This window comes from Erinaceus europaeus, chromosome 1 (genome assembly GCF_950295315.1).
Source record: "Erinaceus europaeus chromosome 1, mEriEur2.1, whole genome shotgun sequence".
Taxonomy (NCBI): Eukaryota; Metazoa; Chordata; class Mammalia; order Eulipotyphla; family Erinaceidae; genus Erinaceus; species Erinaceus europaeus.
In genome coordinates this window covers 189,902,640-189,926,784 of record NC_080162.1, presented here as the reverse complement: position 1 = coordinate 189,926,784, position 24,145 = coordinate 189,902,640, and the positions used below count along the sequence as shown (strand labels likewise).

General features: G+C 37.8%; 1 long non-coding RNA gene across 1 annotated transcript in view; it reads left to right on the top strand.

Moving 5' to 3' along the window:
* Positions 1-3,454: 3,454 nt before the first annotated feature.
* Positions 3,455-24,145, top strand: part of LOC132541155 (uncharacterized) — a 701,393-nt gene continuing 680,702 nt past the window's right edge. Inside the window, exon 1 of the long non-coding RNA XR_009552327.1 lies at positions 3,455-3,469. This is a non-coding gene — a long non-coding RNA (uncharacterized LOC132541155). The remainder of the gene's footprint in view (positions 3,470-24,145) is intronic.

Sequence of the window (24,145 nt, the reverse complement as noted above, 5' to 3'; positions counted from 1 at the left end):
ATGTGATTGTTTCCTATTAACACTAGGTGTAAGTATAACATACACATGGATATTTTAACAAACAGTATAAAACATACATGGTTTTATTAATAAATAATCAATTATCATTATTTGCTATGGGTAGATTTCTGGAAACATTAAATCAGGAAAATGGGACCACTTCTCCCAAGGGAAACATGATATATATATATATATATATATATATATATATATATATATATATATATATATATGTGTGTGTGTGTGTGTGTGTGTGTGTGTGTGTGTGTGTGTGTGTGTGTGTGTGTGACTCATTATCATCCACTGGTTAATACACAGCCTTGTGTTATGTGTGTATGTTAATATATATAATACATACTTATTATATATAATATATAGTTGATTTCTTAGCATTGATCTTATGGTCAACAGGACTGAAACTCAGGCCAGAACAAATACCACACACGCTTCTTCCACATGACCCACTATATTCTTGTGTTTTGAAACATTTTACAACACTTAAGTGGTTTGGTTACACTTGAAACAATAAAAGCATCCAAAAGTACCCAAATGTGAAAAAAATAATACTGAATATAACATACAAAAAACAAAGAATCTTTGTTTTATTTTTAATATATATATATATATATTTTATTGTCTTTTAAAATTTTTTTAATATTTATTATCTTTATTTATTCCCTTTTGTTGCCCTTGTTGTTTTATTGTTGTAGTTATTATTGTTGTTGTCGTTGTTGGATAGGACAGAGAGAAATGGAGAGAGGAGGGGAAGACAGAGAGGAGGAGAGAAAGATAGACACCTGAAGACCTGCTTCACCGCCTGTGAAGTGACTCCCCTGCAGGTGGGGAGCCAGGGTTCGAACCGGGATCCTTATGCTGGTCCTTGTGCTTTGCGCCACCTGCACTTAACCTGCTGTGCTACAGCCCGACTCCCCTTTAATATATATTTTTATTTTATTTATTTTTTATATTTTTAAATTACAAAATTATATGTCGACAGGGGTTTGAATCCACACCATTCCCACTACCAGAGTTCTGACTCTTCACTCTCCCCACTGTAATCAACCACAGTTCCCCTAAAGTTGTAAGCATTGGCCAACCATTTTCTCTACAACTATCTGCCCACATTTATACAAAGTTACCCCTTCTTTTCCTGATTCAATCCTTTCTTTCCCTCTAAACCACTCATGACATCATAACTACCTCCATATGCTCCATCTCCTTTTCCTTCTCTCTCTCTGGGTGCTGATGGAGCTGGAGTGCAGAGTCCTCTTATCTTCATCCTATCACTTCTCCCCTGCTGGGAGTATGGATCAAGGATGTTTATGGAGAGCAGAAGGTAGGAGTTCTGGCTTCCGCAGCTGCTTCTCTGCTGAGGATGGTGTTGACAGGTTGATCCATACCCCCAGCCTGTTTCTATCTTTCCCTAGTGGACCAGAGCACTGGAGATGCAAGGGTCCAGGACACATTGGTGAGATGATCTTCCCAGAGAAGTTGGGGTGGAGTCATGGTAGCATCAGCAGCCTGGTATCTGGAAGGTGGCATGGCCTAAGTTGAGACAAGACGGTTAATAAACAGGAACCAGAGTCACAGCAGATGAGATTAGTGATTTTAGAGTAGAAGAAAGCTATGGAAACCATTTTAGCATGTTCCTGGGGGCCATACAACTATAATAGTTTTATAACCTGAGAGCTGAAATGAGAGGACAAGCTATCACCTGGTTTGACATTGCTGGAACATGCATTTCAGGTGATTAAACTTTTCCCCACTCATTGCACTTGGGAAGACCATGGAAGTATTATACATTTTGATGTGGAATCTGTGATTTTGTTTTTAGCAAGTAAGTGAGTTTAGAACTGCATTTTGCATTGATTGCACATTGAGATAATAATAGTTTGATAACTTTAAGATAAGCAGGATATATGCTAAAATGCATCACCTCACTTTATTCTGACTTTGTTTACTATGATTAGGAAGCTTAAAAGTATGTAGAAGACATAGTTCACACTGTATTTCTATTGGTTATATATATACAGCAGTTTATAAAAGCTGTTGTAAAAGTATGTGCTCCACAGAATGAGCTACTAACATATACTACACTCATTCCAATGGTACATTGGTTAAAGACTCCCTAAGCCTTAAATTTACCATCTACTCTTTCTTTTTTCTTGTATTCACATATATACTTAGCTAGAGAAAATTCTCTTGATTTATTTTTAGTGAAAGAGTGCGGGCTGGCTTCACAGGTGGTAGAGAGACAACTCATGACTGAGCTGGGAAGAAGTATCTCATTTATTAATCAGATATATCACCTTTTATGCATCTCTTCACTGGAAGTGACAAGGGAAAGGAAATGACTAGGAGAGGGGGTGGAGCAAAAAAGAGCACGAACAGAACATAGAAAGCTTCCATCTAACCAGTGGGGACTAAACCAATACCCTGCAGGCAGGGCGGGACCCAGGTAAAACAGTGATTATGTAAATAGACCACATTGTAAGTAATACAAGCAAACCTAATGTGATGATCAAAACAGAAGGTCTTATAATTTAGAAGAATTTAGAAGCATACCAACAAAAGAGAGATATCAAGAGAAAGATAAACAGAATCACAGAGAGACCAAAGAATTGTTTAACTCCCATTTATGGTGGTGCTTGAGATTGAACCTTGGACCTCAGACTCTCAAGCTTGCAAGTCTTTTGCATGAGCATTAAGCTGTTTTCCCATCCCCAAAGCATAGTCTCTTGACTCTAACTTCAACATGTATATCGAAGGCATTAGCTTCCACCCTGCACAAATTCACCATTACTATTGGTCCCGGCTATCTGAATCCTCTCCTACATCCTCTCACACCTCCATGCACAATAGCTTACATGACATTTTAGAAGCTAAATCATGCCAAGATTACACCTCTACTTGGAAATATCTGAGGACCACTCATCTCACTCACAGTGACTCCAGTGTTTTACTACTACTGAGACCTACACATTTCATTGACTATTACACTCAGGTAGACACTGACTTCCTTCTCTACTAACTATGCCTAGAGACATTATAAAACAGGGCTTTCTTACTTTTTATTATCCAGAATGATTTTTCCTCAGTTAAATTTTTGGTTATTTATTTTTCTATTACTTCATTTGGAAGGATCACAGAGGCTTTCGCTGGTGACATAAAAAAAAAAAAGAGAAACAGAATAGTTGTTTCTCCCACTAACATGTAAAGTCAGTGAAAGAATATAGTTGGATAAATTAATTTATGCTATAACCCAAATGCTAGAAAATTATATGGCAACAAGTCATAGTTTCAATGTATAATTTGAATAAATAAATTCCCTACCAACAAATTAATTTTCTATAATCTATAGAAAATCAGATTTACCAATTTAAATATCTGAAATTCAATTCTAATATTAATGTTTAGGTTATCAATATCATTTGAATAAAATAACAGTAGTTTAAGTGGGTAGAACTTTGTTCAAGTACTAATTTTGCCAATACACTCTCTATAGCCTGGGGAAAAGTACAATTTTCAGTAATTTTAAACTTTATTCAGGAAAATTGAGAACACACACATGTTGGAGGACATGTGGACTGCCGGAGAGATGGGGGTGGGGAGAAAACTTGAGAGAGAGAGAGAGAGAAAGAGAGAACTGGGCTAGCATGGGGGTGCCTCTTCCTGGGTGCTTACTCTCTGGGTTGGAGAGAATACGACTGAAGCCAGCCTGGGCTGCTACTCACTCAACGATGCAAGGTAAATGACTCAGGAACAGACTCATGGTGGCAAGACAATTAATTATTTATTGATCAGAGAGCCCAGGCTTTTAAAAGTCAGACCCAGAAGTGGCAAGTTGGAAACGGAAATGGCTAGAAAAGGGGCGGAGAAAGGCAAAAGGTTGCTGGAAAGGTAGGAACGTCCTTAGCAACTGTTGCAAGGGTTTTAACTGGTGGGATTAATAATACCCTGGAGGCAGGGAGGGTATAAAGAAGTTAGATCAAAGGAGTGGAATGGGTGGGAATCTTTCAGGCAAAACAATGATTATGTAGATAATAAGTCTGATTAAGACAAGAGGATGGATGTCCCCTCAGTTCAAGCCCTGCCAAGCTCAACCACATCCTCACAATTTCCCGACGAGAGAGAGAGAGAGAGAGATATAAAGAGAGAAAACCATGCCTATAACAGCTTCCTATAAACTCTCAGCCCTTGAATAGAGAATTCAAGAAATTAGCAGGTTAACAAGACTGAGTATTCAATAGAGCCCTGATTTATTTCTTTTTCTTAACTATCAACACATAAAGATGTGATCTATATTCAGATTCATCTCTGAGAGAAGAAATAAAATAAAGATATAGAAAGTAGGAAAGAGACTGGAGGGAATGAATTTGAAGGCTCAAGAAGGAGTCATGAACTGAAGAAAATGTAGATATAAGATTAAAGAAGAGATGAATCTGAATACAGGTTACATATTTATGTAGTTAAGGGAAAGGAAGTAATGAACCTGTCTTCCCATCTTTATATTCTTCACTCTTGCTTGGGCAAGTTCACACCCTCACATTTTCTTAATGGAAGTGTCTTTCCTTGGCAGAAGGGCAGACATTTTTTTCACTCTTCCACTAAGGTTAATAAAGAGAACTTTAAAAAATCTATCCATGACTGAAAAGATAAACTAAAGCTGAGCACTATCAAAATGCATTTATATGTGCATTTATATATGTTTTCATTCTTATTAATCTAATAAAATTTGTGTTGGTATGTATTAAGTAACATAATGTACATTATATTATGAAAGAATTTTGAAAGATTGGTTCAACATTAAAAATCAATCACTTTGTTAGGAATGGAACAAGATTTGGGCCAAAATTCAGTTTCAAGCCTGCTCCCTTAAATAAAAAAATCCTTTACTGTAAATCAATATCTTCAGACATCACATTATGTTATTAACAGCTAGTTTAAATACATCCTCATTCAAAGACCCATAGATAATCCTTATGATGGAATTCTGAATCAATGTCACTCAGTAGAGAAAAGGAGAGAGAAAAAGAGACAGAGACACATGGAGAAAGAGAGAGAACAAACACTGGATAAATAAATACAAAGGACTTAAGGAATTAAACTGTAGCTTGCCAGAGATTTTTAATATCAATTATTTAAACTTACCCATATTTTAATTCATGGATGAATTGTGAACCAGTTATTTGCAGACACCTTGGACTGTAACAAACTACAATGAAGAAGTAATTTTAAACAGTCAAGATAACTGAGGTAAGAAAAAAAGACTACACCGATATTTGCAGAACAATGTTCTCTGTTTTATTCTTGAGGACACAGTGAGTTATGGATGCTAGAAGGAGTATGACATGTTTCTGGCACTGCTTCTCTGTTCATACCCAACACTTTGACTTCAAGACGTTCTCTAATCAGCAACTCTGAGCACCCCCAGTCTCCTAAAACAACTCATTCATAATGAAGTTGCTTAATATTGTCCCAAGTATAAAGTAAAGGGGGTAAATTTTAAACATACTCATATTAAGTATGACTATTAACAAACATTTGAGAGTGTCATGAATTTACTGATGAATGTTATGTTTTTTAACCAAGCAGTTATTTTTTTAAGCTCTGTGGACTCAAAAAGAGCCATTTTTCCAAAGTGCTAATGTTGAAAGCTATGGAGATGACACCACAATAATGCCCATCCTTGTGGTGTAGAATATAGATGTTATGTCACATAATAGAAAGCATTCTTTGGGTATAATGCATTTATGTTGCCTACATGCTGACACCAAGCAGATACAAATGTGTTTTAATGTGTTTCTTTTTAAAGGGCCAGTGTCAACACAACCCTTCAGTATGTGTTTGATCCAAGGTTTAGTGAGCAACTCACTTTTAGTACTTGCTTTCTCTATTCATTTTAGTTCTCTTAATAGCTCTAATTATAAACTGTGTACTTTTCTATTTCTTCTTCGCTGTTCTTTGTCATTGCACTGCTTTTAGATACTTTACCAGTGGAAGCTGTTTATACTTCATTAAACACTTTAAGCTGTTGTCCTAAAGTTTGATACTTTTTCTTTTTAGTATTTTCCAAATCATTTCCCTCTGCTATCATATGAAACTATGCAACACAGCTTCACAGAAGACTAGAGATAAATGCTGTTTTTATTGTTTTTTTGGGGGGTGGAGAGTGCTGCTGGTGGTAGTGGTAATCAGTAAGGCTAATGGGCATAAATGAATCAGAATCTTTGGCTGTTTCATATTGATTGCTATGACATTTGACATAAAGTGTTTAGATATGATTTTAAGTGATCATCTTTTCTTCTTAAAGTACTAATTTTGCTTCTTAAATAAAATGCTCATGGTAGCATTAACTCATATTATGATGTGACAGGGCAACTACATTGGAAAGCTAAACATTTTCCTATAATATCACAGTAGGTGGAAATGGGACAATTATCCCAATAAATGACCCACTAGAATGGTATTGCAAGTTGAAGAGGAGTCACTGACACTACGACTGCAAGGTGCCAGACATTGGAGCACCTGATTAAGCACACATATTACAGTGTACAAGGACCTGGGTTCAAGCCCCTGGTCCCTACCTGGAAGGGGAAAGCTTCACAAGTGGTGAAACAAGTCTGCAGGTGACTCTGTCTTTCTCCTCTATCTCTTCCACCTTCTCAATTTCTCTCTGTCTCTATCTAATCATAAATAAATAAAATAAAAATCTAATAAAGATTGCTACAGAATAGGTGGTAGATCTCAGTGAAAGCACAGGAAGGCTACTCTTAGCCTTGGACCACACACTGTGATTGTCACTCACCCATGTTCTCCAGAACAAGTTCTTTGCCAGCCACTTTGTTGGCACACTCCACAGATGAAGCTAATTTAAAATTACTTCCTCAAAATATTCCATAATCTTTATGTGAAAAATGGGAATACGAGGTTTGGAATTTCTTCTTTGCTGCCCAGGCCAAAAGGGAAAAAAATATTCTTCTGCAAATCAATTTATCAAGCAGACACTCACTTGTACCATCACATTGAGCTACTTTCCTCTTTCTTCTTCCTTCTTTTCCCTTTCTTTCTTTCTTTCTTTCTTTCTTTCTTTCTTTCTGTTTTCTTTCTTTCTTCCTTCCTCCTTTCCTTTCTTTTTCTTTCTCTCTCTCTCTCTCTCTCTCTTTCTTTCTTTCTTTCTTTCTTTTTCTCTTTTTTATTTATAAAAGGAAACAGTGACAAAACCATAAGAAGGAAGAGGGGTACAACTCCACAAAATTCCCACCACCAGAACTCTGCATCCTATTCCCTCCCCTGACAGCTTTCCTATTCTTTAACCCTCTGGGAGTATGGACCCAAGGTCATTGTGGGATGTAGAAGGTGGAAGGCCTGGCTTCTATATTTGCTTCCCAGCTGCACATGGGTGTTGACTGGTTGATATATACTCCCAGCCTGCCTCTCTCTTTCCCTAGTGGGGCAGGGTTCTAGGAATTGGAGCTCCAGGACATATTGGTGGGGTTGTCTGTCCAGGGAAGTCTGATTGGCATCATGCTAGCATCTGGAACCTGGTGGCTGAAAAGAGAGTTCACATATAAAACCAAGCAAGTTGTTGACTAATCATGAACCTAAAGGCTGGAGTAGTGCAGATGAAGAGCTGGGGGGGGTCTCCATTTTGTAGATAGCTAGTAGGCTATTTTAGTTATATTCCAAAGGGCTTGTGTCTATACTAGTTCTTTTTTTCCCCCTGAGCCTGATATCTGATATGCAGGTGGATTCTAGTTATTGTCTGGGAAGATGGTGTCATGGCTGGAAAAAGGACCAGAAAACTGGATCTGGAAGGAGAGTAGCTCCCAAATATGGGAAAGGTGTATAAATATTGTTGACTGTATACCCCATCAAACATGCTTAAGACATGCGGTACTGGATCAAAAGACCAAAATAACTCATGAAGACCCAGATTTCAAATGCAGAAGCAAAATAGGAAGAAAAGTACAAAGAAAAAGAGCTGTAAAGTTAACATAGAAATTCCAATAATGATTCATTTGTTCACTGTAGGGAGGGGGGTTGGGACACAGACCTTTGGTGGTGGAAATAGTGTTAATATATACTCCTAGGGAAAAAAAAAAAGGTAAAAAACATTGATTTGTCTTCCTTGGGACAAGCAGTGGTGATCCTGGTTGTGTACACACACTACAATGCAGAAGGACTCAGGGGCAAGCCAGTGGTACAGCTGGTTAAGCACACACATGACAGTGAGCAAGGACCCAGGTTCAAGCCCCTGGTCCCCACCTGCAGGGAAAAACTTCACAAGTGCTGAAATCTAGGCTGTAGGTATCTCTGTGTCTCTTTCCCTCTCTACCTCCTCCTCTCCTCTTAATTTCTCTGTGTCTCTATCTAATAATAAATAAACAAAATGTAATTTAGTAAAAGGTGCACCAAGACTCAGCTTTAAGCCCCAAATCCTTACTTGCAAGGGATAAGCTTCACAAGCAAAGAGTGCTTCAAGTTTCTCACTCACCCTCTTTATCTCTTCCTTCCCTCTCAACTTTGCTTTAATCTCTACCCAGAATATAAACATAAAGAAATACATTTTAAAATAGTAAGTTAAAAAAAGACTTATTTCCCTCAAGAAACTACAGAATTGGATCTGTTACTTACAGTTTTACATCTCTTAATATATTTTCTAAATTTGTCTCAATATTTCTTCTCATAAAGTGGGAAGAATAATACAGAACACAAACATGATATGAGGTCATATGGCTCTTTTCAGTATAAAAATACTTTGTAAAGTACACAGGCTATCTAAATGTATGCTTTGTAGTTCTGATTTTTTCAGATTTTTTCAAAGCTTTATTTGATAGAACAGAGAGAAATTGAGAGGGAAAGGGAGAGAGAGATACAGAGATATTTGCAGACATGCTTCACCATTTGTGAGGCTTTTCCCCTGCAGGTGGGGGTTTGAACCAGGGTCTTTGCTCATGATAACATGTACACTTAACCACCCAGCCTGCCCCGTTTGATAATTCTTCACACAAGTAAGCATCCATTCTCATTGCATTAAAAAAGGTAAAAGTGACATAATGGAAAGACTGCATTATGGTTATGTAAAAGACTTTTATGCCTTAGGCTCTGAGGTTCTAGGTTTAGGTTCTAGGTTAAATCTGTAACACCACCATAAGCAAGAGCTAAGCTCTGGTCTCTCTCCTGCACATCTTTCTCTCCTCTAAAGGACTTTCTCTCATCTCAGGACTCTCACCTACAAATAAATAAATAAAAACATTAAAACAAGACAGTTAAAATCAGTACTCCTTCTGAAATCAAACCCAGTTTTGAGTCCTCTGTCTCGAACTTGGCTCCCATTGTCAGCAGTGGTTCTGCAGTCCATGCCCTTGCTTATCTTTTATCTCTCTTTGAATAAAAACCAAAGGCCTTTGGGAGTTTACTTGCTAGCAGGCACAGGATGTGTCCTCCCTCCCCCAGCCATCACATCTACTGCTTCTACAGAATCTTTTAACTCCAACCAGGATGGACCCTGTATTTCCTCAGATGTTCAGATCCAGAAAGAACCTCAAAATTTTCAAGTTTGCTTCCCCTGCCCACCCCTGTGATTGCAGTGATCTTCCTAAAGTGGGTGCATGGCTCTCTCCTGTTGTTCAGCTTTCCACTCAACTGTCAAAGTCAGAGAAATCTTGCCTGACCACTCTAAAAAAGCATATCCCGAGCTGGACATCTGATATGCAGATAGACCCAAGTTATTGTCTGGGGAGATGATGTCATGGCTGGAAAAAGGACCAGAAAGCTGGATCAGGGAAGAGAGTAGCTCCCAAATATGGGGAAAGGGGTATAAATATTGTTGACTGTAAACTCCATTGATTTGATGTGATCTGGGGCCCACATTCAGCTTAGGGGCCTATGTGACCTCTGCATCCCTGTAGATTTGAGCTCACATTCTGTGGTCATGAGTAGGTTCCACCTGCATATCAGATTTCAGGCTCAAGAAAAAAAAAACAATGAATATAGTCATGGGTCCTTTGGAATATAACTAAAATAGGCCTACTAACTATCTACAAAATGGAGACCCCCAAATTTTCATCTGCACTATTCCAGCCTTTAGGTTCATCATTAGTTAACAACTTGCTTCGCTTTATATGTTAACTCTCTTTTCAACCACAAGGTTCCAGATGCTACCATGATGCCAACAGGACTTCTTTGGGCAGGCAACCCCACCAATGTGTCCTGGAGCCCCTGTTTCCCAGAGAACCACCGCACTAGGAAAAGAGAGAGACAGGATGGGAGTATTTATTAGCCTGCCAACGCCCATATTCAGCAGGGAAGAAAATTAATTACAGAAGCCAGACCTTCCACCTTTTGCACCCCATAATGATCCTGGGTCCATACTCCCAGAGGGATAAAGAATAGGAAAGCTATCAGGAAAGAGGATGAGATACAGAGTTCTGGTGGTGGGAACTGTGTGAAGTTGTACCCCTCTTATCCTATAGGTTTTGTGAGTGTTTCCTATTTGTAACTAAAAACTGTAAAAAAAAAAAATTAATTAATTAAAAGGCATATCCCATCACAGTCTTTCTCTTCCTCATTTGTTTTAGTCATTTTTTTCTGACATAGAATAATCCTTCAATTAATGCTTATTGAATGGATAAAGGTGCTATTAGTAAAACTGTCACTGCTGATGAATTATAGGGGTCTGGGCAATGGCATACCCAGTTGAGCCATGCACAAGGCATGCACCCACTCTGCTAAGCACAAAGTTCAAGCCTTTGGTCCCCAATGTAGGGAGGGAAGCTTCATAAGAGAAACCATGTGAACATGATGGCAGAGGAGGACCTAGTGGGGGTTGTATTGTTATGTGGAAAACTGGTAAATGTTATGCATGTACAAACTATTGTATTTTACAGTCAACTGTAAACAGTTAATCCCCTAGTAAAAAATTAAGAGAGAGGGAAACTGTGTAGCAGGTGTCTCTCACACTTCATCTCTAACTCCTACTCCCAGCCATCAAATTTCTTTCTGTTCCATCAAATTTTTAAAAATTAAAAATAAGTAAATAAATAATATAGCTTAGTAAGAAGTTCAGTTACTGAGTATATCCTGAGTGAGAATGGACAATGAATTATTTAACAAGTGGGCAATAGAGAGAAGGAAGCCCTTATAGTTGTTGAATAGTTTACTATGTGAATACATTATACCTAATTACAAATTTTAAACAGACATAAAATAGATATCAACCACAAAATATAGATATTTGGTGTTTAAAATATGAGTTTTAAAAAATATTATTTAGAAATAGTAAATGAAAGTAAGTAAACTGAAAATAATGATTATCTGTCATAATATTAAATAAACTTTATTTTATTTTCTTCTCTGTGTTGAATAGACACACTCAATGACCATGTTTTTATTTCTTGATAAAACCACAACCTCTACATAAAGATACTTGAAAAAAAAACGATTGTTTATATAAAATATAATAAAACTTAATGCACATAACAAAAACATTACTACTGGAAGAGCTAATAAAATAGAACTGTTACTCAAATATCTCAGCAGATGAATAGTCTAAGATCATGAAAATACAATCTCTTCTGAGGATAAATAGCTAGGGATAACATACGGAAATAAATATTCATCATTAATCAACAAAATACAAATTTAAATGCAGTAATTCTTTATAGATTAAATTAACTAAAAATGTAAATTATTATACCCAGTATTTTTGAAGGAACTGCAATCTTTATATGTTTCTGGATGCCCAGATTCATTGCATGAGCATTTGTTTAAATCCCAAACTCTGGGAATAGAAGGCTGCAGTTTAAATCACATTCTATCACTTTCTGGTGGTGCACCTTGGGCAGGTGGCTTAATCTCATCTCAACTATTAACTGGGAATAGCAAGAGAACCTCCTGATATGCCCTTCTGGGAAGATTTAATGATTCAGTACTCATAAAGCTATTAGAAGACTAAAAATTTAATAAGCATTTGCTATAAATAACTTTACTATATATCAACCTGAATATCAACAAGAAACAGATAAAAACACACTATTAACAAAATAATTCATGGAGAGTTTTTTTTTTTTTTAGAGAACTATTCACAAAGGTATGTACAGTGTTTGAAAACCCCAAGGGATATTGAGGAACCTGGAGTTAGTGAATTCTTCAAGGACATTGGACTTGAAGGATGTTACAAAGGAAGAACTGCTGGGACACAGAAGATTAGCTAAGTGGGAAAGGAGCCCTGAAGGGTAACAAGCAACCTTCCCTTCCTTTATGTCTTTATGTGCTGGGTGTGTTGAGACAGTGAGATAGCTCATCTGGAACAGTGTCTGCTTTGTCAAGCATGGCATGCAGCCTGGCTTCCACCAAAGTTCCCACAGCACTGGGGAAAGCTTATTAGCATGGTATATTCTCTCTCTCTCTCTCTTTCTCTCTCTCTCTCTCTCTCTCTCTCTCTCTCTCTGGAAAGCTGGCCATGGAGTCCAAACAATGAAAATTAATGAATTAATAAGATATATTCTTTCACTTTGTTCTTGCTTTCTCTTTTTCCTTACCAAGTTTCCCCACTACTTAACCAGCTACTAAGCCTCTGCAGAGCCAGTAAATGTAATCCATGTGTTTCTGTCCCTGAAATAATCAGGCAAAAATAAAAGTTGATGGATCTAGATTATCTCTTGCACAGAGGCTAAGTATTTGAACCTTTTATTTTAGAGGGAAAAAAAGTATATTATACATGCCCTAAGTCCCCAAAGATCTTTATGCTGTTTTCAAGAACTCTGAAGAAGCAAATACATTCCCTTATTTTACCATATAGAATACATTTCCTAGTCTCCTTCAGTCTTGGAGGCCATTAAAACACTGGTTCTTGAACCAGTCTCTGTGAAGCGTTATCAAAATATTCAGGTGGAATCTCTCTTTATATTTTTATTAAAAATTATTTATTTTTATGTATTTGATCGAGAAAGCTAGAAATTTAGAAGGAAGGTAATGACATAAAGCGAAAGAAACAGAAAGACACCTGTGACACTGCTTCACCACTCACAAGGCTTTCCCCCTGCAGGTGGGGGTAAGGGGCTCAAATTCATGTCCTATGTACTGTAAAGTGTGCTCAGCCAGGTGCACCATATCCTGCCCCTAGAATCTCTTCTTTAGAGGCTAATTGCACAATCAATAATGTTGGTTGGCCAGCTTTAAGTTGGGATTGACACATTTTGAGCAAGTATTGGAGAATGGACCCCAGTACAGGAGAGGCAAATCTGATGAGGTTTCAAATACTATATAAAATAGAAAAGCTGCAAATGAAACAGGACAAAAAAAAATTGAACTCTGCTTGTCAGGTCACAGATGAATGTCAATAGCAAAACAATCACAGGAGATTTCATCAGGTTTCATTTTCTGAAGTAAAGCAGGAATAGGAAAGAGAAAGATAGACACAGAGAGACAGGTGCTAGTCCTCAAGAGTGAGAGGCACTGGATTTCCACTCTCTCCTAGTTTTATATTAGACCTAGGGTTGTGGTTTGAGTTCTGAGGTACATACATACTGAGGCAGGCTGGATTCTCAGGACCCAGTCTCCTCTGTAGTGATTAACTTTAGTCATGCTCTTCACTTCTGGAGCACAAAGCTACACTCTATGGCCTCAAGCCAGATGGGAGAGATACCTGTGCAGTTTTGAGACATCCTGATGTCTGGTCCCTCTTCCATGCCACCTGAGGAACTTGCTTGAGGAGGGGCTACTTGACCAGTACAATCAGCTCTGAGTTCCTTCAAATAACCTTCTAGCCCTCATCAGGATTATTCATACGTGGCAGATGAGGGTGTCTGTCTTTATGTAGTCCCTAATTGAAATGACTGTGGTAGGGACAATGGATTCATGGTTGTTGAACAAAGATTGATTTTCACCAGATTGAAGTACATTTTTATCAGAATTAAATTTGAACTCTAAAAATATAAGGAAAGAATGCATAACGTATTTTTTGAAGTGGTTAATGGGCATTCTAGTGAATATTTACTCAAATAATATGTATTTAATAAGTAGATATTTGAATTTATAGCTATTTGAGGTCAGAGGTTCCAGTACCTAGATGAGTTTAAACCCTGGCACCACATGAAAATATGATGGCATTGAAGGGAATTCCAGCACCTGTTGGGTCACTTCCCTATTTTTATCTCCCTCTCTGATTTTCAACTTGATTGAATGACACCTGAGAGTGGTGAAATAGTACATGTACAAAATACCAGGAACACACACACACACGGTATATATCGCTATTGTATGAATACAAAAATAAGCAAATTCAAAAGTAATTAGAATTCACTATAGAGTTATTTCCTCTAAATCTTTTTAATTCAAAGGGACAGACTAAAAATATCCATAAAGACAGATGTACTAAACTGAAGATTCAAACTTTTTTTTAAAAAAAATCTAAGCCATTGTATAAAGTGTACATACCCTTTCTATAAAAGTTATCTGATTGGGACTGAGGAGACAATAAAATGCTTATACAAAATAACTTTCATTCCCAAGGTTCTGTGATCCCAGATTCAATCTTTAGCACCACCATAAGACAAAGCAATACTACTCTCTCTCTCTCCCTCTCTCTTTCTCTCCCCATTAAAATAAAATATATTTTTAAATGAGTACTTGGTTTAAAAATTTTTTTCTCCAGGGGCCGGGTGGTGGTGCACCTGGTTGAGTGCACATATTACAATGCACAAGGACCCAAGTTGAAGTCCCCAGTTCTCACATGCTGGGGGAAAGCTTCACGAGTGGTGAAGCAGTGCTACAGGTGTCTCTCTGTCTCTCTTCCTATCCCCCCTTCCCTCTCCATTTCTGTCTCTATCCAATAAATAAAGATAGTTTTTAAAGATTCTCTGATTTAAACCATAGAAACTGAAAATGGCAAATGCCCAGTTTTTACTAAGTTTTATCCAAAGATCATTTTGATGCTTATTTTTCTCTTTTCCTTACTTCCTTTCTCACAGTGATTCTTCCTGGATGCCTTCTTTCTCCTCCTATCCCTAGGTCTTCATTGATAATGACTCCTAGAAATGAAAGAAGGATGTGGCCATGCAGTGTGGTCCCTCATACCTGAGTCTTTTTGTAACTCTTCTCATTTTTTGTAGAGTTTTGAGCATGAACGGGTGTTGGATTTTGTCAAAGGCTTTCTCTGCATCTATTGAGATAATCATGTGGTTTTTGGCTTTGCTTTTATTGATGTGGTGAATGACATTGATTGACTTACGGATGTTGAACCAGCCTTGCATTCCTGGGATGAATCCCACTTGGTCATGATGAACAATCTTTTTGATATGTTGCTGTATCTGGTTGGCCAAGATCTTGTTTAATATTTTGGCATCTATGTTCATCAGATATATTGGTCTGTAGTTTTCCTTTTTTGTTTCTTGTAATCCTTCTCACTGAGAAACTGGCATACAGAAGAAGCAGGGGAGACTCAGTAACATTGTGGTGATTGGAATTCTTTGCCTTTTGAGTGAAGTAAAAGAAGAGAAAATATTAGGTCAGTTGATAATACCTAAGGCAATTTGAAATATAGAGAATGCACTTTAATCTTCCTTAGTTTTAGTTCTATTCTCCATATTCTCTCAGATGTGATTTATTTTTTGTATGTAATGCTAAGTGATCAACAGTCCTATACAAAAAGACAAAAGATATTTTTATCCTATCAATATGTTGGAAAATATAGCTGGTTGCAGCTTTATAAATAATGACTTTATTTAGATTTACTGTCACTACTTCTGTTTCTAAATAATCATCATTATATGGTCATATTTATTGAAGTGGATTATCAAAATGCATAATATAGTCTTCCATTAACTCTTTCACATTAATGAGTTGCTATTTAGTAAATTACTATTTCCCAGCACTAAAAGGAAAGAAGCCAGTGGCCTGAATGATTTTCCAAAGTGCCTATTAATAAACACCCAAGGCATATATTAAAATATTAGATCGTGATGGTCTTTAAGAAGTGCATCAGCACGTGAACTGGGCCTTTTAGAAATGTACATTAACCCTTTCATGACTATGGCATACTACTCAAAGCATTCTCCTCTAGACTTGCTTGTACATTAGTTTTCACTGTATTTCAGTTTGTGGCAATTTTACAATGCTTTTGGGTAGACTGACGCCTTTGATTTTCATAGTCTTTTTTAGGGAATACTCAGTGATCATTTTCAATGTTATATCAAGAGGTTCCTGATTATATTACTTTATTTTTTTTCATTGCAGTCTATTAGAAGCAGGCAAACACCAAAAGGAGCTATACAAACACAGGGGTTAAGTTTTGCTTTTTTAAATTCTTGAGCTACTTTTAAACCTAATGTTGGAAAAGTATAATCTAATTTATTTGCTGATGATTCTTTCTCTCTATATTGGTAGATCTAAAATTACCCTCTTCTCAGTTTTTTAGACATCATAGGGAGCACTAAACAAAGATTGTCATGAAGTCATAAGAAATAACAAATATTTTATGAAACCATTACTCCATTTTCTCCAGTGATAAAATTTTATAAATCTATAGCACGAAAATATCATAACGATATTGACATTGGCACAGTTATGACCCAGCATCTCTGTTACTGCCAGGATCACTTAATTGTCCTCTGGGCAACATGCTTTGTCTTCTAGTATTTGTTGTTTGTTTGTTATGTTTTACTAGATTACCACTCTGCTCTAGCTATTGGTGGTACCAGACATCTAACAAGGGACCTCTTTCATGTAAGCCCTGTGTTTATTGTTGCAGGTATCTCTCTGAGAAAAAAAGAAGGAAAGAAAGAGAGAAAGAGGAGGAGGGGTGGGGGGAAGGAAAGAAGGAAGGATGGAGTGAAGGAAGGAAGGAAATCTGGGCATTTTGTATTATATATGGCAATCTGATTTTTTTTTAAATTCCTGACTAGTTGAATTCCTATATTGTTCCCTTTAGCATAGCTACCAGCTTCTTCTAGTCACTACACATAGTCTTCTAAGTCTGCCACTGAGCTTTGTACCACAGCTGCTGGTCTTTCACTTGCCTGCCTACTGGGTGCTCATAGTTAAATTCCTGGACCAAAAACCAACAGGACAATGCAAGGTAAACCAACGTGGTGTTGCTCAGGTCTTTCTAGGGTACCCTCCTTTTTTTTCAGATTATTTGATAGGAAAGAGAGGAATTGAGAGAGGAGAGGGAGATAGGAAAGGAGAGAGGGAGAGAGAAAGATAGACACCTGCAGACCTGATTCACTGCTTTGTAAAATGGATCCCTGGCAGCTGGTAAGTAGGGGCTCAGCCCCAGTTCCTTGCACAGGTCCTTGCATGTAGTACTATGTACTATGTGCACTCGAGTCAGTGTGCCACCCCGAGGCCCCCCATTCCCTCAAGTTTTATGTCATAGCAGTATCTCTCATGGTATGGATGAGAGGTTTGGTAATACTTCATGAATGTTCTGTGGGCACCAGAACCCGGATAAAACAAGCAATCCAATCTTGAACAAGATCTTGCAGCATCCAATCTTGAACAAGAATTGTCACCACCATGACTTACCCCAGAATACAGTAGGCCGCATATATTACCCCCAATACTCTCTCTACACAAGTGCTCACTGGGGGTGTGGGGCAGCAAAGAGGTAGAAACATCAAGGGGAAGGTTAAGTAGCATCCGAAGTGCCAGAGATATGACACAAAGCAGTCAAGATATGGGGGCAATAGGCAGAAAGATGCCCTATGAGTCAGGGTGACAAGCCTAAAGCAATTGCTTGCTTTCCCTTTGGGCTTCACTTACTTTAAATAAAAATAACGCAAAGAACAAACTGGAACAGTAGTCTGAAATTATTCTTCCATGAAACTGGTTTAAAATTTAAAACTGTAGTCTTTGAAGATATTTTTCATGTCTTTTGCTAGCATACACTCAAGGAATTGTACTATTTTTTAACTAAATTGTTGTGTTGTTTTGACATTTAGAAGACATTAACACTTTCAAGTGGTTTTGATGAGATAAGTCTGTTGACTTTCTTTGCCTCATGATATCTTGGTATTATGGTAAAGACTCTTCTGTTACTCTCATAAATTTCTTCATGATCCCATTATTATTCTGTAATTACTCCTTCAAGACAGAAACTGTGTTCCATTATTCAGTAGGGACTATTTTATTTTCTCTAGAACAAAGAAGTTTCAATAAATTCACTGTCAAGTGAGCTGAAATCCTCAAATGGCTTTCCCAACATCATGTTTCTTTACCACATCTCTAATAAGGATATTTATTTATCTATTCATTCATTCATTCATTCATTCATTCATTCAATATGTTTTAGGTCTTTAACTTAAGAACCAATTCTCCAGACTAAATCAATATAGCCATCTACAAAGAAAACTGGATAAATCAGATTGACTTCAAATGTTTTTTCTATTTTTTTAAAAAACTGTTTTACGATCAAGAGAGATAGTTCATGCAATTGCTAAACTCATGACCCAAGTTGGAGCCCCAGCACCACATGGGGAGGTGTTACAGCAGTGGAGGAATCTCCAACACCATGATATCTCTCTCTGTTTTTCTCTACACATCTGAATGAAGAAAAAAATGTCTGTTTTCTCTACATATCTGAATGAAGAAAAAATTGAGAGGTAAAATAACAAATGTACGAGGTCCCAACTGCATTGGGAATAAAAAAAAAAAAAGAATCAGTGTTCAGATAAAACTATCAAAATAGAAATTTTATAGTTGATGGAAATTTAGACATGTGTTGCAATAATCATTTTAATAATGTCAAGTTTAATGATTTTAACTGGATGCTATTTTGATGTTTCTTTTAAAATAAATTTCTATTTACTTTGGATAGAGGGAGAGAGAAATTAAGAGGGAAGACAGGGGGTGGAGAGAAAGAGAGAGAGAGAGAGAGACTTATGAATCTTCCTCCGTACAGTTGATTTGATTATATTTTTAAATTATTTTTTAATTTTATTTATAAAAAGGAAACACTGACAAAGCCATAGGATAAGAGGGGTACAACTCTACACAATTCCCACCACCAGAACTCTGTTTCCCATACCCTCCCTTGATAGCTTTCCTGTTCTTTAACCCTCTGGGAGTATGGACCCAAGGTCATTGTGGGATGCAGAAGGGGGAAGGTCTGGCTTCTGTAATTGCTTTCTCGCTGAAAAACATGGGCGTTGACAGGTCTATCCATATTCCCAGCCTGCCTCTCTCTTTCCCTAGTGGGGCAGGGTTCTGGGGAATTGGAACCACAGGACATATTGGTGGGGTTGTCTGTCTAGGGAAGTCTGTTTGGCATCATGCTAGCATCTGGAACCTGGTGGCTGAAAAGAAAGTTAACATTTAAAGCCAAACAAGTTGTTAATTAATCATGAACCTAAAGGCTGGAGAAGTGCAGATAAAGAGTTGGGGGGGGGTCTCCATTTTGTTGATAGCAAGTAGGCATTTTTAATTATATTCCAAAGAGCCTCTGGCTATTTGTTGTTGTTGTTGTTTGTTTTCCTTGATCCTGAAAATGATATGTAGGTGGATTCAAATTATTGTCTGGGGAGATGATGTCAGGCTAGAAAAAAGACCAGAAAGCTGGATCAGGGAAGAGAGTAGCTCCCTAATATAGGAAAGTGGTATAAATACTGTTGACTGTAAACCTCATCCATTTCATCTGATCTGGGGCCCATATTCAGCTTAGGAGCCTATGTGACCTCTGCATCCCTGTATGTTTGTTGGGCATTATGCAAGCTGCCCCCTGCTCCATTGCTTAACATTGTGGTCTATTTACATAATCGTTGTTTTGTCTGAGACACGCCCTGCCTGCAGGGCATTGGTTTAACCCCCACTGGTTAGATGGAAGCTTGCTACTTTCTCTCTCTTTTCTCCTCTCCACCCCATATCCTACCAATTTCCTTTTCCAACCTGCCACTTCTGCTTTGGAAGGTATAAAGGCAGTTCTTTTCTGATCAATAAAGGAGATTTGCATTGTGTTCCCGCTCAGCCACTAGAGTTCTTGGTTCCTCTCCTGTCGCTGAGTAAGCAGCAGCCTAGGTTGGCTCCGGTCGAGTTCTCTCCAACCCAGAGAGCACGGGTCCAGGAAGAAACACCCTCAGGCTAGCCCAGCATCTGGCACCCGAACAGGGACATGAACCCTGGACCCGGCATAGATTTAAACTCACATTCTGTGGTCATGAGTAGGAATGTTCCAAGCTGCCCCAATATCAGGACCCATCTTCTTCAGGTGTAGCATAGAGTATGTTGTCCAACCTCCCTTTGGAGGATGGAACATTCTCTACCATTGTTGATCCAAGTTGAAGGCAAGGTCCTATGGGGGCCCACAAAGGGGTCTATTTTGATTTTGTAAATCATTTCTGTGTTCTCATTGCACCAAACCTCATCACTTAATTTTTATTTTATTTATTTATTTTACATGGAATCACATAGAAATTGAGAGTGAAGGGTGATTTAGAGAAGGAAAGAGAAGAGAAACACCTATAGCACTACTTCACCATTTATGAAGCTCCTCGCCCTGCAGGTCGAGCCAGAGGCTTGAACCAGTATCCTTAAGCATTTTAATGTGTGCATTCAACTGGGTGTACCACCACCTGGCTTCATCTTGACTTTTTATTTTAGTTTTTTAAAACATTTTTTTCCATTCTATAGAATTTCAGGGAATAGTTTTCCCCTTCAATATGCAGATTCAACTCACTATACTCACTACAAAGGTTCTATTCTATGACTACTTACTTAAACATTTTTTCTTGGGGGGTGGGTGGGAAGAAAGCTTTCCTGGTATGATGACTGCTATGTCTTTCACACTACCTAGGTTTTAGCTGCTACCATATTACAAGACACTAGAGCCGTAGCTTCTCTCTGTGTGTCTATATCTGAAAAAAATGTCATTCCAGATTGATAAAGACTCAGAAAAAAATAAACAAAAAAGTTTTCTTTGAGCAAGTTCTCAACTTCCACAGTGCCCAGAATCCTGTGTTTCACCAGGACTTATGTGCTGGTTTTCTAGTACTGACCTCTAAATAGATATTAGTTTCTTGGAACTATTTGTGTTATTTGAAAATTTTACTATTTGAAGGGTTAGTTGCTGAGGACTAGAATTGTCTATTGATCTGTTACCCTTTATAATATCCTCTATAATTTCTACTATGTTTCTCTATTTCCTCCTCAGTCTTTATCTTCTCTGTTGATTCACAATCTTTAAGATTAATACATTTGTAATTTCCCTTTGCATTTTTATTGAACTCTATTTCCCAATCTTTGCTGGCTGGCAGGTGGGCTTATTTATCCTGTATATGCTTTCTTTGCTAAAATCTGTAATCCAATAGTCAGAAAATGTTTTCCTCAAGATGTATTTGATTTCTGAGCTAAGAGAAAAGAAGATGTGGTATTTTCTTGGTGACTTATGTACAAAGAACGATAAAAACCCAAATTTGTGGGCCAGGTGATGGCGCATCTGGTTGAGCGCAGATGTTACAATGCTCAAGAACCCAGGTTCGAGTCCCCAGTCCCCCCTGCAGGGGGAAAGCTTTGCAAGTGGTGAAGCAGTGCTGCAGGTATCTCTATGTCTCTCTCCCTCTCTATCACCTCCTTCCCTCTTGATTTCTGGCTGTCTCTATGCAATAAATAATTAAGATGAAAAAATAAAAAAAAACAAGCCAAGTTTTAGAGATAAAAATATAGTGATACTTTCAGATAAACATGGCGTCAGCACAAGATCACCACTAGATTTTGCTCTTTTTTTTCCTTCTTTTTTTTAATATTTATTTTATTTATTTATTCCCTTTTGTTGCCCTTGTTGTTTTTTTTATTGTTGTAGTTATTATTGTTGTTGTCGTTGTTGGATAGGACAGAGAGAAATGGAGAGAGGAGGGGAAGACAGAGAGGAGTAGAGAAAGATAGACACCTGCAGACCTGCTTCACCGCCTGTGAAGCGACTCCCCTGCAGGTGGGGAGCCAGGGTTCGAACCAGGATCCTTATGCCGGTCCTTGTGCTTTGCGCCACCTGCGCTTAACCCGCTGCACTACAGCCCGACTCCCGATTTTGCTCTTTGATTATTCCTATCACACCAACAGAGGTTAATTTCATTTAAATTGATTTTTTTCACTTGTATTTTTGTCATTTACTTGATAGAAACTTGTCCTTTATAAAGATGAGGCAGTCTTAAAATAATAAATTTGGTCATGGCAATTGTTTAAATAGTTAAGTACTGAAATGTAATTTTGATGTCTTCAAGAGAAAAAATATTTTTATGTTCTTTGTCCAATAATCCTTCCAATCTAGGGAAGATAGTTTGTATCTATAAAGAAATGAACTTGCTCACATAATGATTATTGAATCTCTGAAACTCAGATTTCTAGTTTTCTATAACAAGCATTTCCTTTGTATGTTTAGTGAAGGCTTTAAACTTATGTTCACTTGATCCTTTTTGGTGGCTATGATTATGTCTTTTCTTATTGATAAGCTATAAGTATAATTGAACTCTTCAGGTCTGGGACTAGCCAGGTTAGCCATGCTTTCTCATTTACATGCTTGCTATGACCAATGACGTACCATTGCATTTAGACCTGCAAAAGGAAATAAGATAAATCAAGACTATCTACATCTTAAATGTCATGAGGAAGAAGTATGGGGAAATTAAAAGTCCTACCTAGTTAGTTTGCACAAGTGTTAGTGATAGTCCTAGGACAGAAGTGAACTATAGTAACTTAGGAGGCAGACACGAAAAATAATCTTAGAAATAACTTATCTATTTCTTTTTTTTTATTGTTGTTGTCATTGTTACTGTTGTTGTCAATGATGTCATCATTGTGGATAGGACAGAGAGAAATGGAGAGAGGAGGGAACAGAGAGGGGGAGAGAAAGACACCTACAGACCTGTTTCATCACCTGTGAAGTGACCCTCATCCCACAGGTGGGGAGGCAGGGGCTCTAATGGGTCCTTGTACTTCATGTTGGGTGTGCTTAACCTACGAACCCTTCAACCAACAATTCTTTTTTTTTAAATTTTTTATTTATAAAAAAGAAACATTGACTAAACCATAGGTTATGAGGGATACAACTCCACACAGTTCCCACCACCAGAACTCTGTACCTATCCCCTCCCTTGATAGCTTTCCTATTCTTTAACACTGTGGGAGTATAGACCCAAGGTCATTGTGGGATGCAGAAGGTGGAAATTCCGGCTTCTTTAACTGCTTCCCTGCTGAACATGAGCATTGACTGGTCGATCCATACTCCCAGTCTGCCTCTCTCTTTCCCTAGTGGAGCAGGGTTCTAGGGAATTGGAATAACCTCTTTCATTTCACACAGTTTTCCTCTTCTTCCATAATTATCCCAAATTTCCTTCAACCTTAAAACTTTACAGAATTGATCTCCAGATATTTAGTTCATACATTAATTTACTTACAATATAACTTAAATGTAAACTGTGTATTTGTATCTCCCCCCCCCCCCTTGCAGTGTCTTCCTCTTACCAGAATGTAAAATCTCCAAGATCTTAACTTCAGTTTTTTCTTTGAATATTTTAAGGTGCTTCATGGGGTAAGGTTTCTGCTTTTCTTTTTCTTTGCTATGCTAATAGAATGAAATGCAAATATTTTCCCTCCAGGGAGGCTTTCAAAAGGAGAATGAGTTTTTCAGTGGCTAATGATTTGTACTCTGGATTTAATGGTCCATCAAAGTCTATTAAGTAATAATAGGAAGAAAAGAGGGCTCTAAATAAGGTATAAGGGGAGATGTCCTGTTGAAAAAATTTTCCTGAGATTATAGCAGGGACCAAGGAAAGAGACTAAGGAAAGAAAAGGTTTACATAGGAAGGGGTGTGAGAGGCCAGGAACAGGTGGGATACAGGATGTGTCTCAGGTATGTTAGAAAAGTCGAACTTAGCAAAAGTACACGATAGTCTGCAGTGAGTCAGTATAAAGTTCCTAATGAAATAGTGTCTGCTTAGACTTAGATACCCTGGTCACTTACTTCCTATTATACTTCCCTCACTCACCCCAAAGCTAACCTTATCAAAGCAAGGACTGCAAAAGCTGAATAAGGGCAAGAGACTGGCATACTTTACTGATGACTCTTTAGTCACTATCAGGCCACCCCATCAGCTGGGGCCCTACTCAGGGAGTCCTGAGATTCCCAAACAGACATGATGGGCCTAAACCTTGA